Source organism: Portunus trituberculatus, chromosome 37, assembly GCF_017591435.1.
Source record: "Portunus trituberculatus isolate SZX2019 chromosome 37, ASM1759143v1, whole genome shotgun sequence".
Classification (NCBI taxonomy): domain Eukaryota; kingdom Metazoa; phylum Arthropoda; class Malacostraca; order Decapoda; family Portunidae; genus Portunus; species Portunus trituberculatus.
Window position 1 is genome coordinate 12,188,163 of NC_059291.1, and position 5,586 is coordinate 12,193,748.

At 38.7% G+C, this 5,586-nt stretch overlaps 1 long non-coding RNA gene across 3 annotated transcripts in view; it reads right to left on the reverse strand.

Moving 5' to 3' along the window:
• Positions 1–3,607: 3,607 nt before the first annotated feature.
• LOC123514205 overlaps positions 3,608–5,586 on the reverse strand; it is a 9,874-nt gene continuing 7,895 nt past the window's right edge. The window contains exon 4 of one of the 3 annotated variants that reach the window (XR_006677532.1): positions 3,608–3,663. This is a non-coding gene — a long non-coding RNA (uncharacterized LOC123514205). Of the gene's footprint in view, positions 3,664–3,868; positions 3,931–5,586 lie in introns of those variants that run through there. The other 2 variants (XR_006677531.1, XR_006677533.1) reach the window with 2 other exon arrangements.

The window sequence follows — 5,586 nt, forward strand, 5'->3', positions numbered from 1 at the left end:
CAAGACCAAGACCACAAGATTTGCCGCGTCTCCTCAACCTGCTTCTATGTGCATTGGTTCTACCATTAACCATGAACGCATCCATGCACGCTTTTTGGCTTGTTTAGCTCGTCAAGTTTCGTAATACACAGTATTACGTTCAGAGCAGCGTATCTTTGCCGCAGCGTGGCCTCCATGTTTGTGTTTACATTGTGTTGGCGGGAAGTGACGACGGAAAGTGACGACGAAACACCGTTTGTGTGTGACAGGCCGCAACCAAAATATTGTCGATTTTCTGAAAAAACGACGGAAAAAGTGCTAGTGTGACACCGCCTTAATTGGCACGTGTGAACACGCCTTAACGAAAACGAAGGATGTAGTATCAAGAAGGTCCATTGACAGTCCCAAGAACAGCCCCAAATGGATTAATTACCTAAAAGTTAAAAGATGAGTATCCCGAAACATAGATGACTTACTTCAATTAAGTTACTTCGACTTTTTAAATCCTATGTGGAGGTCACTTCTCTGATGCGTCTAAAATCCGTTTATCTCTATCTATCTTTTGTCAAATTTGACCTCTGGCGCCACATACGTTTTGTCTACCGGTTGTTTTTCTTCCCAGCTCACAGTCAAGTTGTCCTCGGACGTTCATTGTCCTCCACGTGATCTTCGACCCACCAATGTTCCATACATCAAACTTCATTACAGTCTCCTTCAATTCTCTCTTTGTGTCTATACCATCGCAGATTAACGAGTTGACTGGTTGACTGAATGGCTGATTGATTGACGGATTGATTTTATATAAAGCATTCCCTTGATAAAAGACTCGATTTTTTTTTTCTTTTTTCGCTATTTACTGTTTTATATTATCAAAGGTACCTAACTCATCTTTCCCTTTCTATATCTCTTGTTTGTTTGATTATTCTCCTTTATTGTTATATACTGTGTTGATAAGACTAATAATAAATCATATAATATCTTCCTATTTAACACTTCTCTATAGAAAGACTAGAGAAATAATACTGAAAAATTACTTTTAGCATTATAGCTGAAAAATACAAGTCACCCATTAATCTTAGTTGAGACTTATAGAAGAACTTAAATGGAAGGGGGAATAAAACAGTAAATTATACCCAGAGGTAACTTACAAAGTACATGCTGGTACATACTACATACATATATTCTTAATTAACATACTGTGTCAACTTTTTTCTTGCTGGGAGGAATGCAGTTAGCAAGATCAGTAGAGAAGTTAGCATGGAAATAGCGATAAAATATAGAAAGAGCTGCAGCATTCCGGCGGTGAGAAAGTGTCTAAAGACAGTCAGTCAGAGGAGGGGAGTTGATAAGGCGAAAAGCTTTTGATTCCACCCTATCTAATAAAACTGTGTGAGCGGAACCCCCCAAACAAGCGAAGAGTACTCCATACAAGGACGGTTAAGGTCCTTGTACAGACAACAGTTGAAGGGAAGAGGAAAACTGGCGGAGACGCCTTAGAACACCTAACTTTATAGAAGCTGTTTTAGCAAGAGATGAGATGTGAAATTTCCAGTTAAGATTATGAGTAAAGGGGATATTCAGTGCGGAAGAGGGGAACAGTTGAGTGTCAGGGAAAAAGAGGATAGTTGTCTAGAAGGTTGTGTCGAGTTGATAGATGGAAGAATTGAGTTTTTGATGCATTGAAAACTGCTAGATTTTCTCTGGTCCAATCAAAAATCTTAGAAAGATTAGAAGTCAGGCGTTCTGTGGCCTCCCTGCGTGATCTGTTGACTTCCTGAAGAGTTGGTCATCTCCGAAAGGAAGTGGAAAGATTTAGGGTGGTATCATCAACGTAGGAGTGGATAGGACAGGAAGTTTGATTAAAAAGATCATTAGTGAATAATAGAAAGAGAGTACGTGATAGGACAGAACCCTGAGGAACACCACTATTAATAGATTTAGGAGAAGAACAGTGGCCAAGGGACACAAGAGGACATAGACTAAAACTCACAAAAGACAACTACAGAAGAGACTTCAAGAAAAACAGCTTTTTTTTTTTTTTAATGTAGGGAAGAGGGCCAGCCAAGGGCAAAAAAAAGAAAGTTAGAAAAAGGCCCACTTGAGCGCTGGCTCTCCAAAGAGTTCAAAAAGCGCCAAAACCGTCAGTCAGAATTAGGGGAGCAAATGCCTCGATACCTCCCTCTTAAAAGAAGACAAGTTATAGGAATTCGGAAATACAGATGCAGGGAGGGAGTTCCAGAGTTTACTAGTGAAAGGGATGAATGATTGAGCGTACTGGTTAACTCTTGCATTAGAGAGTTGGACAGAATAGGAATGAGAGGAAGAAGAAAGCCTTGTGCAGCGTGGCCACAGGAGGAAGGGAGGCATGCAGTTAGCAAGATCAGTAGAACAGTTACCATGAAAATAGCGATAAAATATAGAAAGGGGTGCAACATTTCGACGGTGAGAAAGAGACTGAAGACAGAGAGAGTGATAGATATATGGAACAGACTGGACAGAGAGGTGGTGTGTGCAAAGTCCACCACCACCACTTGAACACAAAATTAGACACTGTGAGATACAGAGATGCGACAACACCACCATAGGCTCCCCTCCCGTAAAATACAACTAGGTAAATACACACACACACACACACACACACACACACACACACACACACACACACACACACACACACACCAATTTGGGAAATAATTACAAGTTCACTAAATGAAGTGAAAGTTCCACTAGAATGGAAGACAGCCAAGGTAATACCGATATTTAAAGGACGAAAGGCAACTGAACCACTAAACTACAGACCAGCGTCACTTACAAGCATTTTGGGGAAGTTGTGTCAAATAATTATCAAAGAAAAATGGGTTAAACATCTGGAAGAAGAAAAAGTCATATAGAACAGACAATTTGGGTTCAGGACAGGACGGTCATGTGTATCAAACTTATTAAGCTTCTACTCGAGAGTTACAGAAGGACTGGAAAGCAGAGACGGATGGTGGACACAGTATACCTGGACATGAAAAAAGCTTTTGATAAAGTCCCTCATGAAAGATTACTTTAGAAACTAGAGAACATAGGAGGATTGCAAGGAACCTTATCAGAATGGATAAGGGATTATTTGAAGGACAGGGAAATGAGAACTGTGATCAGAGATACATACTCAACTTGGGGTTAAGTAACCAGCAGAATGCAACAAGGGTCAGTGTTAGCCCCCATTATGTTCCAGATTTATGTAAACGACATTCACAATGGGGTAAACAGTTATATTAATCTATTTGCTGATGATGCAAAGCTGCTAAGAGTTATCAAAACCAGGGAGGACGTTTTGCTGTTACAACAGGAAGATATAAACAAGATCTATGAATGGAGCAGGAAGTGGAAATTGGAGTTTAATGCCAAGAAATGTCACGTAATGGAACTAAGAAAGAGTAAGAGAAGACCAGTATGGAACTACCTGATGGATAAGGAACAAATAATGAAGACTAAAGAGGAAAAAGATCTGGGAGTGATTATACAGGAAAATCTGAACCCAAAAAACACATAAGCAAGATATTTGGATTATCATGTAAAATGTTGACAAATATAAGAATGACATTTCAATTCATGGACAAAGATATGATGAAAAAAATCATCACAAGCATGATACGCCCAAGGCTGGAATATGCAGCTGTGGTGTGGTCTCCACGAGTTCTGAAAAGGATATAAGAAGATTAGAACAGATACAGAAGATTGCTAAAAGATGGTGCCAGAACTAAAGGACCTAATATACAAAGAATGGCTGAAGGAAATGTGACTGCCAATCTTACAAGATAGAAGAGAATGAGGGGACCTAATAACAATGTACAAGATAGTCAATGGCACTAAAAAAATAGACAAGGAAGACCTGGTGCTGGTGATGGCGGTGGACAAAATGGGTGTGGTGACTTCAAATAAATCGGCGTGTCGTTTTCTGCGGACCTGCAAATATTTGGTTAGGTTTTATTAGGTTAGTTAAAAATAAATAAATAAATAAATAAAATTACAAGGTTAGGTTAGACTGAGAGAAGAATATGACATTCAAACAACAAGATCGCATAGTAAAAAGCTGAGGAAGGGAAGATGTCCGAGAGATGTTAAAAAAAATATAGTTTCCTGCAAAGATGTGTTGAGACGTGGAACAGTTTGGGTGAAGAAGTGGTGTCAGCAACGAGTGTGCATAGTTTGAAAGAAAAATTGGATAAGTGTAGATGTCGAGACGGGGCCACACTAGCGTAAAGCCCAGGCCCTGTAAAACTACAACTAGGTAAATACACAAACACATAAACACACATTTATATTAACGACATGCCAGAAGGAGTGAACAGCTACATAAATCTGTTTGCAGATGATACGAAACTGCGGAGTTATAAAGCGAAAAGAGGATTGTGAAATCTGCAAGAAGACCTAAATAAGATCTGGGAATGGAGTAAAAAGTGGGAAATAGAATTCAATGTGAAAAGCCATGTCATGGAAATGGGAAAGAGTGAAAGACGACCTGTGGGAATCTATAAGATGGGAGATGGAGTAGAACTGGAGAAAGTTAAAAAGGAAGAGGACTTAGGAGTGACGATGGAAGAAAACAATCAACCAGTAATACAGAAAGGCTGATATTGAGAATCTCAAGAACTATTTTAAAACGTAAACTGGGAGGAGATGGAAAACTCATTAACGGTTCAAGAGAAATATAACTTATTTTTGGAAATATACAAAACTGGGGTCAGGGAATATGTTCCGAAATATAGACCTAAAGAAGAAGGAAAGAAAGATTGGTTTAATGCAAGATGTGCTAGGGCAAAGGAGAAACGAGATGGAGCATGGAAAAGGTGGAGAAAAAACAGAAATCCAGAAAATAAGGAAAACTTCAAAACAGCAAGAAATGAATATGCTAAGGTGAGAAAGGAAGAAGAAAAGAACTATGAAAAGGACATTGTCGAAAAATGTAAGGAACAACCAAAATTGTTCTACAGATTCATAAATGGAAAAATAAGACAAAAAGAAACAATAGAAAGGTTAAAAGGAGAAAACGGAATGGTGGAAGACCCAAAAGTATGGCAGAACTGTTAAATAGTAAATTTCATGAGGTCTTTACTAAGGAATCCAAATTTGAAAGACCACAGGGTAATAGAGAGACTGTCTATATGAAAGAGATTAAAGTAACCAAGCTTGAAATAAAAAGTTGATGACGGAATTGGATGAGGAAAAGGCAATGGGACCGGATGAAGTCTCAGGCAGAATACTGAAAGAATGTAGGGAAGAACTAGCAAGTCCAATATACAACATCATAAAATGCTCAATAGAAAATGGAACAGTGCCAGTGGAGTGGAAAAGAGCTGAGGTGGTTCCCATATATAAGAGCGGAAGGAAGGAAGAACCTTTAAATTACAGACCGGTATCACTAACTAGTGTAATATGCAAGATGTGTGAAAAGTAATAAAGAAGCAATGGATCGAGTTTCTTGAAGACAACAAAATATTATCAAATAGCCAATTTGGTTTTAGAAAAGGTCGGTCATGTGTGACAAATTTATTGAGTTTCTGCTCTAGAATAGTTGATAAAGTACAAGAGAGAGAGAGGATGGGTTGACTGTATTTATTT